We start from the raw sequence: 14,240 nt of genomic DNA on the forward strand, positions 1-14,240 counted from the left end.
CTTCACAAACTGCTTTGGAACAGCCTGCTCCATTATTTTTTTTTAATAGCTCATTATTTCAATTTAATGCCCTTATTTGCTGTCTTCCTTCCACTGAGCAAAGCTCCTCTTATCAAACCTTACTCTGTGTTTAAATCTTAAAGATAACTACAATGAGGCTTCTTACAGCAAACAGACCTGTTTTGGCACTATTTATTTACATTTGAAACTACTTGCATTTGAGGAGGAGGGGTTGGGGATGAGCTACATCCAGTAATGCTGAAGGCTTACTCCTAGCTTTAAGTTCCAGATCAGTCTTTTTTGTTTCTTTGTTTGTTGGGGGTGGAGGGGACACACCAGGCTAGGCTCAGGGATTACTCCAGGCTCCATACTCAGAAATCGCTCCTAGAGGGACCAAATGGAATTCAGGAACTGCACTCTGGTTAGTCCTACGTCCATTATGAGCAAGGCAAATGCTCTCTCCTCTCTGCTATCAATGATCCTGAGATATTACTCTTGCTGTTATTCAGGGGGACCATGGGATGGTCCATGCAATGGAAGGATCAAACCCAGATTGGCAGTGAGTAAGGCAATTTCCTTACCAACTATAAATCAGGGCCAGAGATATTTGCATATTTTAATGCAACGCCTGTTGACACAGAAAAGGTCATTGTTATTATTAAACATTACCCAAACTCTCTTTAGGATTATCTCCTACTTCCACAAGGAGAAATCATGTAATAGTTAGTGCTCATTTCAACAATAAACAGTTTCTAGGAGTTGAAGTAATCTGGAACTAAAAAAATAAAAATAAAATCTTTAAATTTATGACATTTTTCAGGAGAAATAGTACAGCAGTAAAGCACTGGTCTTGCATGCTCCCAATCTGTTTCTGATCTCCAATACCACATATATTTCCCTGAGCCATTTAGAAAAGTGAGTCCTGAGCACAGATCCAGAAATAATTCTGAGCATTGCAGGTATGACCCCAAAACAGACAAATAAATATATTTGTTAACCTTAATTCTTAACCTTAATATAGACTCAGATTTAATAAAATGTTCTGATCTATCTCTTCTTAATACATGAAACTGAAATAATTTCATTTATAACAAACTTCTCCTACTAACATGTTTTTAATTACTTGTTAATGATTTATCCAATAGGATGGTGAGTTTTACCTTTATATTGATGCTATTATTTGTAGTTTGAAATAAGTCAATAGTGTTAGTGATATTTACCATTTATTTTGATAACTCAAGAATTAATATCCATAATTTCCCCCCCACTCAACCAATATTCACCAACCAGCTTGCTGTTGGCATTTTCCTCTTATAATATCTCAATTCCATGATGTCCTTTCCCTCATTTACCACAAGGCTCTAAACTTCAATGAACACACAGCTTCTCACTGATAGTAATAAGTAACTCACCATTTAGTGATATAAGTAACAAATACTGTTCATTTCAGCTTCCTTTTTTAAAAATTATTTCTTTTAACTTTATAACCACAAATGAAAATGATTGTAGAGGAAGCCAGCATAGAGGGATAAAGTACTTGTCTTGCATGCAGCTGAACCTAATTTGAGTTTTTGCACTGTGTATGGTTACCCACTTCTGTTGGAAATAACCTGACTATTGCTATTATATGGTTTCTAAAACAAAAAAATTAACCTAAAGCTGTAGTTTTAGGGGATGAAGATATAGAACAGTAGGTAGGATGCTTGCATTGCATTTAACTGACCCTGGTTCAAACACTAGCACCTTGTATGGTCTCTGAAGCACCACCAGGAATGATTCCTAAGCAGAAAGTCAGAAATATGTCCTAAGAAACCTCTTTTTCAGCCCCCAAAAGAATTTCTTAGTTGAAAATTGAAAAAAAAAGTTATGTATGGAATTTTTTATCAGTATATTTACTCAACGAGACTGTAGTTCATAATACATTTGAAAAATTGAGTATCCTACATATTTGTCTTTTTATCATCGAAGTCACTCTAATCTTTACCCTTTTATTTTTCATTTAACACTAAATACAACTTTTAAGAGAAAGAAAGTAATATACAGGTATTACTTAGTCAAAGACTTAGTCAGAGACTTAGTCAAATGAGTATTCCAATGCTTTTCAAATGGGTATGTGATTTTTTTCATTAAAAGATTAGTATAAGAATTAAATGAGATGATGTATATAAAGATCTAAGCTCATTTTCTGAGACATGGAGACACAAGACACATTGCTTTCATCACTGCAATGATGGAAAGAGTCAAGAAGATGAAGATCCTTGGGATTGCTAAATAGAAAGGCAGACAACATTTACTCTACAAATAACATGACCATGAGACAGCCTCAATTTTAGTAAGGAGCAATAACTCACAATATGTGATGCAAATTAAGTCTGAAGGAGAACAGAACCGATCTAAGATGTTATATATATATATATTATATATATATTACAATATAATATGAATTCACAGTCTTCCTAGAAATGTTATTAATTTTAAATTATTGGTAAAATATTACTTTGAGTTATAAATATTTGTTTCTGTAATGGAAAGAGTCAGAAAATATTTTTAAGTTTAGAAATGTTTACTTCAGGAACTGCCATGAAATTGCCATTTATGTGGAGAATTAAGCAGCAAAAACATTTCTCTAACTATTTCCAGAGGTTGGTGAATGTGTCTAAACACATATACTTAGGGAAAATACAACAAACTAGAACACAAGACACTTGTCAAAATTCTTATAATTAAATAAACCTGTTCTGAGAAGGGCTTTATTTCCTATTTTTTTAAGGTTACTGCCTCTTGTTCCATAAGTTATCTGCTTTTTTTTTCTTCCTAACCACAAAAAAGTAAAAACATACTAAGTTTGCACATAGTGAAAATTAAATTCATGGATAAGAAAAGACTACTTGAGGGGCCAAAGCAGAGGCGCAAGCCTTGCACGCTCTAGCCTAGGACGGACTGCAGTTCGATTCCCCAGCGTTCCATATGGCCCTCCAAAGCTAAGAGCAATTTCTGAGCACATAGCAAGGAGTAACCCCTGAGCGTCATCAGTTGTGGCTAAAAACAAACAAATAAACAAAAAACAAAACAAAATAAAACTATGGTGATAAATCAAAGTAAAGTTAAAACTCTCAACTATACTATTATATATTATATTCTAGTAAATAGACTAATGAGACATTTTTATTTTCTGAATTAATAAAAACTATAATAATACATAAAATATCTTCCCTCCTCTTTAACAAGCCTATGATCTGGCATTTCTATTGTGGTCTTCCGTCTGAGTTGACTAAGTAACACAGTAAACTACATTTAAGTCACAGAAGAAATATGTCTCTTTAGTTTCCATTTATATTTGAATGGTTTCCTTTACATTAATTTAGGATCTTACTTTTATTATGATCTTGTTCCAAGGAATATTCAAGGATATAAACACATAGTAAGTAGGTTTCTCCATGACTACTATAAGAAATATTTTCTTTTGTTCTTCACTAATTCTCCTAATGATTATAAAGAATATTTGTCCATAAAAAAAACATAGAAAACATAAAATGTAAGGAAACTCTCTTGAATTACCTTTTCTTGAAAGCCTCCCATATGAATGCTTACTATCTTATAACTAATATATTCACCTTGCCTTCCAATACAGTCTAACACATACTTAAGTGGATAAAAAGAACTACAGAGTATGTCTAATTCAACAATTAATCATAGAAAGCATGTGAATGGAAAAATCGTATAAGACATTAGACATGATATGGCTCTTACATAATGTTCAGAACACATTTCTGTTAGTTTGTAAGATACTGATATCTTTACCCAGCACAACACTCTGAGTTGAGTATATGTTGACCTAAAAAGATTCTCAGTAGCATATTACATTCATATTCACTCCCCAATAAATTCAAGCAAATAGGGTTTTCTCCTCAGTAAACCTGAAAATACTCCAGAATTTCAACAAAAGTAGTATTGCTGTTATCAAGGAAGTGAAGTGAATCCAGAGCTTCTAAAATAGTCTGTGTGCATACTCATGGAGGCTCTCCTGAACAGGTTCATTCCTCCACTTTTACATTTATATAAGTCTGTGTCTTCCAAAACCTTGAAGGACACAATTCATGAAACATAGCAATTTTTGAATGAAATATAAAATAAAATGATAATAGAAACTATGTAAAGAATTTACTCATGCAAATGTATACAGTTTGATGTTACACATAGTTAGCTTATGCAAATGTACACACAGTTGATGTACATATGTTTGTTTTAATGGTCTGTCCTTAATACTACTAGTAGTATTATTATCTTTGGGTATTCTTATTTCAATTAAAAGTATACATACATGTGAGCATGCACAACACATACATACTTGCACACACACTACTTAATACCAGGGACTTCCTATAAAAATTTAGACCATTTGGGCCAAAACAATACTGGAGGGGTAGGACGTTTGCCTTGCATGCAGCTGACCCACGACAAACCTAGGTTTGATCCCTGGTGTCCCATATGGTACCCCAAGCCAGGAGCGATTTCTGAGCGTATAGCCAGGAGTAACCCCTGAGCATCACCAGGTATGGCCCAAAAACAAACAAAAAGTTAGACAATGTTAATATGTAATACATTTGTTCTTTCTGGGATATAAGAAGCAAAGTGAAAGTTTAAGTATAAAAACATCTAGGCATAAGTAAAGAAGTTCAAGAAACACTCCAAATAAATAGTATATCCAAGAACAAAGAGATAAAAAGAGTAGTTAGAAAGACAGACTAATCATTGATCTGATAATGGGTTAATATCCAAAATATTTCAAGCACTAGAAGACCCTTACAAGTAAAGAACATCCAATCCATTCCAAAAAAAAAAAAAAAAAAAAGAAATGGGGAGAAAAGATTAACAGAAACCTCCTCAAAGAAGTACAAATGGTCAAAGCATATGAAAAAATGCTCTTCATCACTAATCATCAAAGAAATGCAAGTCAAAACAGAAATGAAGTATCACCTCACAGAGAAACAGGCTCATATTACAAAATAAAAAGAAAAAACAACCACAAACATAAACAAGATTCAGTGTTGGAGTGGATGCTGTGTAGGAGAAGGTAGGGAGATACTCTCATTCACCACTGGTGGGAATGTTCAACTGGTCTGGGCTTTTTAGAATACAAGATTGACATTACTCTAAAAGAAAGAAAAAGGTAGAAATTGAGTTTCTCTATGATCCAGTAATTTTGCTCCTTGAAGTACATACCAAGGGCCCCAAAATAATGTAGGAAAAATATCTTTGCTTCTATGTTAATTACAGTATTATTCACAATAACTAAAAGCTCAAAATAGCCCAAATGTTCAAGAACAGATGACTTGATAAAGAAGCTATGATACATTTACACAATGGAAGACTACTCAGTTGTAAGAATAGATGATGTAGGAGCAGAAAGATAGTAATGTAGAGTAATGTAGATAAGGTACTTGCCTTGTACAACTAACCTGGGCTCAATCCCCAGCATCTCATATGCACTCTGATCACCAGCAGGTGTGATCCCTAAGAAGAGTTAGAAGTCCTGAACACCATTGGGTATAGAAAAAAAGACAGAAAACTGATTCAATGTCACTATGTACCTAAAATATTACTTTGAACGATTTGTAATTAACTTTGGTCACAAAAATTATAAAAAAAAAAAGTGAAGGTAAAGTCATGTTATTATGTAATCTGCTAATATGCAAATTGTTCTGGAGAGTGAAATTAGTCAGAGGAAGAGGAATAGACACCGAATGATCTCTCCAATGAGAAAGTTAAAAAAAAATGCAAAACGTGATAAAGGAATAACAAAAGCCCGAAGATAATAGATGAAGAGCATGAGAATGGTCTTCAGCAGGAAGCTTGCCATTAGAGTGTCCATGGGGGAGAGATCAGTGAAAGGAATACTCAGACTATGATGGAGGGAAGTGGTCATTCTGAAGAGGTACTGAGGAGGAAAATGGTACACATGAAACCTTATCAGCGACAGTATTGTAATTCACAGTCCTCAAAGAACAAAGTTCCTACCATTGAGCAGTTTAAAGGATGGAGGGAAAAAACTGGGCACACTGGTAGAGGGAGCTTGATATTGGAATATTGTATGTCTAAAATTCAACCATGAAAATCCTTTTAACTTTGTAATTAATTTATGAGGATTGAATAATTTAAAGAAAATCTAAGACAGAATTCAATGATTAAGGCAGACAAAATTATGGGTCAATTATTGGAAAGAACAACAGTCTTATCATCAACATCATGGTCCATTCTTGGATATACTTACTGCTACATATGTATTTACTACATAACACATAACCCAATACACACATAATACTGTACTACATAGTTAAGTTTTGAGTCCCCTTGAATTTGAGGCACCCACAGAGTAGGTGAACAGTATGATCAACATACAACGATATGTACTGATTTAGAGATCAGAACAGATCCTAGTAAAAATAAACTATTCTGATGTTATCAGCACTTCTATTTTCTTTTATAAAACCCTGGAAATAAATAGTAGGTTTCTGCAGAAAACAGAATAAAAGATGAATAGAAATATAAGCCTGACCCTGAAAAAACAAAAATCTGGGAATAGAGCTGAAATAACAGAAAGTATGACATCAGAGAAGTGAGAGGAAAAGTCTCAAAAATGAAGGTGATTAGTAGTGTCAATTTCAAGGAGATTATGCAAAGAGATAGCCAGTCTATAATACATCAGCTTTGAATATATTTAAGAAAGCTAAATGTAGCTGGCTAAAGAAAGCAGAAAGTAAATGCAAGTTTATGGGATAAGAGTGAGTGTTAACACTTTTGGAAGAATGCATTTATGGGATGAAAGGGAAGTTTTATTTTAAAGAATCTGTAACAAGAATAAATCAAAGTAAGAAGAGAGGCCACAGATATTTTTTTCAAAAGGACAATCAAGGTCTCACACACAGAAAGATGCAACCTTCAGAATCTTGAAGTTTAATTAAGAAAATGCTACGTGAGTCTGAAATAAAAAAAGTTATATTAAATAAGAATGATCAAAACATAAATGTTCTTTTTTTTTTTAAATATGGAACGCTTCACAAACTTGCGTATCATCCTTGCACAGGGGCCATGCTATCATTCCAATTTTAGTATATATGCTGCCGAAGCGAGCACAAAAAACATAAATGTTCTGTTTAAATTTTTCTGGACTGAGTTGGAGTGAACAATAATTGTTACTACTACTATGATTTACGGGCTATTATTTCTACATTTAGGCTATAGGATTAACCCCCCATAAAACTCTGAGAAAATGACAACTTTTGTAAGCATGTTTGACTTGACCACAAATTTCAGGGTTTAGAAGTCCACTCTGCAAAACTGGAGACATGACTCAAAGAGCTGAAGCACATACTTTGTATGCAGGAGCCCCAGGTTGTTCCCCATTACAGCATGGTCTCCAAGCACCTCTGGGGTATAATCCCCAACCAAGAAGCTGGGAAGAGTCCCCAGTGTGGACCCAAAACAAAACCAAAAGCAGTGGACTTTTCCTTAAACTGAACGAAGTCCATCCAAAGGACAAGCGAGGGACTCAATCAAACAAAAGTAAAAAATGAGTTACTTTTAAAATTTCTAAGAGTAAAGAATATGTCAAAGAGAATGTGAAAATCTGGAATTTAAAACAAGTTACTATAATGAACAGCTCTTCACAGTACCAAAAATGAGTTACAAATTAATAAACTTAAATAATAAGAAAGTTAAGATGATGTGTTCATGAGTTTATCATGGTATCTAATAACAGTCATGCAATAAATGGAGTTAAAATTTATTTCTTAAATTATAATACACATGTGTAATTATTGAAATTTTCCAAGTAGAAAAGCACAATCCAGAGATGACCTGCAGTTTTTAGACAGATATTAATCTCCCTAAACTTATACAGATATGGCAAACCACATTCTTTTGAAGTTATAAAGCTATACTAGATACAGACTAATGCATAAAGTCATCCTCATGTAGGAAAATAGACAAAATAACCACACATTGTTATGTTTGTTTCTGAAACTCAACGTTCTTATTGACACACTTAGATTTGAACATTCTATGAGTTTTCACTGATAACGCTAAATGGGTTTTCAAACCATGTTATAAGGTATAATTGTAGTTTCTATTACTATGGTGCATGTGTGTTGATATGTATATATATATATATATGTACAAATATAACACAGCTACTTTGCTTTCAGAGAAATAAAAGTGTTTATTGGCCTATGTTTTAATAAATTTACATATATCAAGACATCTAAATATGTCACTGAAGGAAAAATGAGCAACTACTGACTATAAACTTTGGAGAACATGAGCAATGTTCAAAGTAAAGACAAAAAAGAATAAGTATATTTGATGTACTGATGCATTATTTCCATAGTCACTGTTTCATTTATTTATACACTAATTAAAATAGGTTTATCAAGTTTTATAGTTTTGTTAGATTGTATGAAAGTAGCAATGATTACCACTCATGATTTAAAAAAAAACCAATTAATCATGGCTATATATAAGATTTAAATGAGATATTCTGAGCAAAGGTTTTCTATTATAGAAACTATGTGTATAACAACATGGCATGGCTAAACTGTTACCAGAGGGAAAATTTCTAGAAAAATGTCAGCTTTCTGAGTAACCTGTTATATTTTACATGATTGAATTTTCTAATTTTGGTCTAATCAACCTAAATTATTATAGGTACAATTTTGTGAAATACATAATTAATGGAATTCAAATTTTATGTAACTATAATTGACTATAAAATGGTTTTGATATAATTCTAATTGGAAATATCTCATTGTTCCAGAATTCATCATTTTGGTGATATCATTTGAAACTAAAGACACTATCAATGGTCTATGTGATATTTTTTAGTTTTGTACTCAAAAGTGTAAGATATTTTAAACCTATAACTATTCATTATAAAATTACAGAAATTGTATATTTAGGAAATCCATAAAAATACATATGAACAGTTCACTTTGAAATCCAGAAATACCAAAAGTGCTTAAAAGTAATAAGATATTTATAAGTGTTAAATTTTTACTTTTATTTTTGCCTGAAGTTTTATATATATAACATAAGGTTATGAGTTATGCCAAGGGTAACTGTAGACTTACTTTTTATGGAGAAGTATAAACAGGAACTACAAATTAAATATGATATAGGAAGAACTGGAAATGTAATTTAATTATTAATTTACAAACTCAGTTTCAGGAGTTTCTCCATTGTGCATTTAAAATGATGGAGACAGTTCTTCCCGAACAAAATATAATTTTTCATTATCTATGACTGTAGTTAAGGTTATATTCTGAATATTAACAGTAAATTTTGATGATGAACTATGACCTCCTTTGACACAAAGTCAAGCCCTATATTCCATTGTTACCTCTTTAAGATATCTTTGCATGAACTTCATATGTGACTGACTGAAGATTTGAGCATTGCAAGTCCAATTGCAAAGAATGATTATAGAAGGTATCCAACAGAGAAGCAGTTGAGTCTGAGCAGTTTCATTAGTTATTAAGCACTATTTTTATAAAAAAAAAAGTTGCATTACTATATAATGTGGTAAAATTATTACTATATAATTTGTGGTATATATCATGGTAAAAATTTGGCTAAATGACTGGAATGGGAAAAAGCAAACTACCAAATCATCAATTAAGCAGGTTGGAGGTGATCACCTACTTATAAATAAATATTTATAAATAAAACTGAAGTAACCACAAGCCACATATTATTTAAATCATCCTTTAAGTGAACTATATTAGCAAATTATGGCATATACAAAAGTTTAATGCCTTGGGAAAAAAACACATTATAATCCATGACACAGTAATTCAAGAAATGCAAGTTCACTCACAACTGAATATGTTGGCAAAAATAAGAGGTATGAAATAGTACTAGAGATCATAACTTGCTAAACCAGATGATAATTTCCTTATGATAATCTTTGACATAATGGCAAGTATGGTCTGCAAATTTCTAGCTGATTTGTTAGCATTACAGAGACAGATATTTAAACTCAGAAGCTAAGAAATGTGATGATTTACCTAGAACTTTATGTTGGATACTGAATTGCAATATATAATATGGAAAATAGCATCAGCTGGGGTGAGGAGTAGGGGTAAAATAAAAAGAAATAATACATGCAAACAGGTGGGAAAAGGGCTAATGTCCTAGGAAAAAAAGTAAAAAAAAAAAAAAAAATATATATATATATATATATATATAAATTTCAAGAGACAAAAAGAAGCTAACCTGGCAAAGAATGTCATTCTCATCATACATGGTAACAATAGATTGATATGAGGCAGTTTCAATTCTTTACCAATTGTGACTTTATAAAGAGACTGACAGAGTATATTTTACTTTTACTGACTTAGAAACTTAAACTGTATAATGCAAAGGTATAACATGTGCTCTTTTTTTTTTTTTTTGGTTTTTCGGGCCACACCCATTTGATCAGCTCAGGGGTTACTCCTGGCTAAGCGCTTAGAAATTGCCCCTGGTTTGGGGGGACCATATGGGACGCCCGGGGATCGAACCACGGTCGCGATCTTTCCTTGGTCTTTCCTAGGCTAGTGCTTGCAAGGCAGACACCTTACCACTAGCGCCACCTTGCCGGCCCCATAACAAGTACTCTTAATGAGTGCAAATTTATGGTTAGATAGAATGAACCCAAAAAGGGCAAGTTTACAAAAATAGGACAAAAACCTACTGAAAGATGTAAGAAAATGGGGACTGGAGTGATAGTACAGTGGATAGGGTGTTTGCCTTGCATGTGGCTGACCTGGATTTTATTCTAGGCAACCATGTGGTCTTCTGTGTCCTGCCAGGAATGATTCCTGAGCTCAGAGCCAGGATTAATCCATGAGTACTGCTAGAAGTGGCACCAAAACCAAAGAAAACAAAAAGATGTGAGAATATAACTAAGCCAACCCCAAATGGACCCATTCACTCTGAGTCAATCAAATCAATATAATCTTGAAGTAATATATCAAATAATTCATGTTTAAATAATGTGGAGAATTCTCTACATTTTGAAATTGTTATCTTCTTTTACATGTATTCACATCTGTCAGGTAGGCTCAAACTATCTTTTGTTTCAGGTTATATTTTCAAGTCTGTTTGTAAAGAGAATAATTTTAGAGGACAGAGATAGCATCTCTCCCTTTAGAAGAAAAAGAAAACATAGTTATTCTCTGTTGTAACAGGTTAGGCTTCTTTAAACTCAGATGCTTCTTATGTAACATAATCTATTATGTGTGTGGATAATATATTGGCCCTCTGTCTCACTTTGTGGAAATTCAACTCAGGGAATTATCTTAAATACTGTTACTCTGGCTACTGCTAATTCTAAATTAAACTTGTCTTCATCTCTGATACAAGATAACGGTGTCTTATACCAATATCCATTAAATTTGGTTGGACACTTATTAGTTTATAAGGAAGCTAAAATCCCACTCTTCATAATTTTTAATCAGGACTTTTGGGGAAAAATATGACTCCACCTGGCTCATGAATGAAAAGGTATGAATGCCACTTCAGTAGATTCCAAGATTCACCAACAGCTATGATATAATTGATACACTATGATTTTAAAAGTCTTATCTAAGAAAGAATAGACAACATGCAGTTATGGATGTTGATAGTTTGTGTGATCACATATCTGGTTATTTGCTAACAAATAACTTCCAACCAACTTAAATTTCTTCAACTGGTGATTTTTACTACAGTGGGGACATTTGCCTAGAAACAATGAAAATATCTATAACCTGTCTCATTATATTTTACCAATTCTTATATTCAATAATCTTAGAATACAACATGATTATTTCTAAAATACTGTCACTGTTAATGTACACATAGATGTGTGCTATGAGGGACAAGCAGGAACACAATAAAAACTTGCCATGATATTATAATTGAAAATGTGTTTTCTATAATCAACTCATTTTAAAAAATAAAAATAAGATTCACACTTAACAGTTAATTGACCAAACCAGATTACCTTGTAGCCAAATTAGCTTCGCAAACATTGGGATTTTGATGAGTGAAGAGGGAAAGAGGTCTTAAAGAAGTTCAATCTATACTATTATAGCCTTTTGTTATTTTCCCAATTTGGCTAGAAAAAATTCCTTTTGAGAAAGAGTATCTTCAGAAAAAAAAATTATGAGTGTTTTTAGATTTGTCACCAATAACAACAGGTTTAGGAAATAAAATAGTCTTAACCTATAAAGAATTTATAAAATGTTCACAGAAATTAGGCTAATACAATTCTTATAAAAATATACTAGGGGGCCAGTGAGATAGTTAGAAAATTAGATAACTGCCTTGCATAGAGCTGCATCTCATTAAATCATGTATACCACATATGGTCCTCGTAATATCTCCAAGAGGGAGTCACTCCTTAGCACAAAACTAGGAATAGCCTCTGAGCTATTTGTTTGGACCAAACACTTTCAAACAAAAATAGACTCTACTTGCAGTACTGATAAAATGCCATTAACTAGAATTTTTCATAGAAAACAGTAAAAAGTGACCAAATGATATATCTATCTTGAAAGGAAACTATCAGAAACAAGAAATCATATCAGGGCCGGGAAGGTGGCGCTAGAGGTAAGATGTCTGCCTTGCAAGTGCTAGTGTAGGACGGACCGCGGTTCGATCCCCCGCATCCCATATGGTCCCCCAAGCCAAAGGCGATTTCTGAACGCATAGCCAGGAGTAACCCCTGAGCATCAAACAGGTGTGGCCCAAAAACAAGAAAGAAAGAAAGAAAGAAAGAAAGAAAGAAAGAAAGAAAGAAAGAAAGAAAAGAAAGAAAGAAAGAAAGAAAAAGAAAGAAAGAAAGAAAGAAAGAAAAGAAAGAAAGAAAGAAAGAAAGAAAGACAGAAAGACAGAAAGAAAGAAAGAAAGAAAGAAAGAAAGAAAGAAAGAAAGAAAGAAAGAAAGACAGAAAGAAAGAAAGAAAGAAAGAAAGAAAGAAATCATATCCAATTACAATATGTAAGTCTATTTACAAAAAATGGCCTCTCCACCTTTACAAGAAAAGATTAGGCATTAAAAGATAACTCCTTTAGGAGTCAGAGTGATAGCAGACAGGTAGGGTGTTTGCCTTGCACACAGTGGACCTGGGTCAAATCCCTGGCATCCCAAATGGTCCTTGAACACCACCAGGAATGACCCTCTGAATGCAGAGCCAGGAGTAACCCTGAGAACTGCCTTAAAAAAAAAAAGCAATCAAAAAATGATAGTTCCTTTGAAAATAAAATTCTTAAACAGTTGTATTTTTAGTAAATATTATACTACAAAAGTGTATTCCTCTATAAATGATTTAGGATCATTCAAAATTTCCAGGGATCAGTTTTTCCCCCCAAGCACATGACTTTCTATCAAATATTACACTGTTAATAACTTCCTACTTTATAGTACAACATCAGGTTTCCAAATATTGCCAGAGTTGGTCACTGACTCAATTGAATTTAACTAACAAATGTCTTTATCACTAAATACTTCTAGGGTTTTCCTTTAGTGTATATTGAGTTATGTACATAATATGTCACTTTAAAATATAATTTAATAGTTCGTAGCTTCCACTGCAATGTCCCTCTGGACATTCTTGCAGTAAGAAGTTTCCTTTCGAAGATGCTTTACAGAAGAAAAATATTTAAATATTCTTTAATTTATTGATTGAATTCTGCAAGACTAATATCCTATTGCATCATGTAACTTTGTTGTATTGATATTTTAGGAATAAGAATGCTTATAAACATTAATACCATTTGCAAAAAAATATACCACATATTTCAACTTGTTATTATGTATTACATATTCATGGAATTCAAATAATGCAGTCATAGATTTCATGTCACTGATAGAGAATGTTAGTAACTTAACATACAAATGGAGAAAATGAGGTTCTAATAGGTTTAAAGGTTAAAGTAGAATACAACCTCCCATAAAGATCCTAAGAGTGACACAGCAACCAGGAATTATAACTGCCAACTTTTCTACTAGAAATCAAAGATGAAGGTACTACTGGATTCATCAAGAACTGCCCCAACAATCTCCATGACCAGGTGCTCCTCTCATATGTGCACATTAATGACTGAGTAACAAAACCCTTGTGCTTTTTTTGCCTACTCTTTGTTGTATACAAAAAACTGACACTCTTAGCTATGTCTTGGCTTTAAGAACTGTTAAATTTATACCCATAGGCCCTAGGG

General features: G+C 32.9%; 1 protein-coding gene and 1 pseudogene across 1 annotated transcript in view; both read right to left on the bottom strand.

Annotated features, from left to right (window-relative positions):
• NPAS3 (neuronal PAS domain protein 3) overlaps window positions 1-14,240 on the bottom strand; it is a 968,248-nt gene that overhangs the window by 938,034 nt on the left and 15,974 nt on the right. The window lies entirely within an intron of this gene.
• On the bottom strand, window positions 7,040-7,134 carry LOC126002358 (uncharacterized; annotated as a pseudogene).

This window comes from Suncus etruscus, chromosome 2 (genome assembly GCF_024139225.1).
Source record: "Suncus etruscus isolate mSunEtr1 chromosome 2, mSunEtr1.pri.cur, whole genome shotgun sequence".
NCBI lineage: Eukaryota > Metazoa > Chordata > Mammalia > Eulipotyphla > Soricidae > Suncus > Suncus etruscus.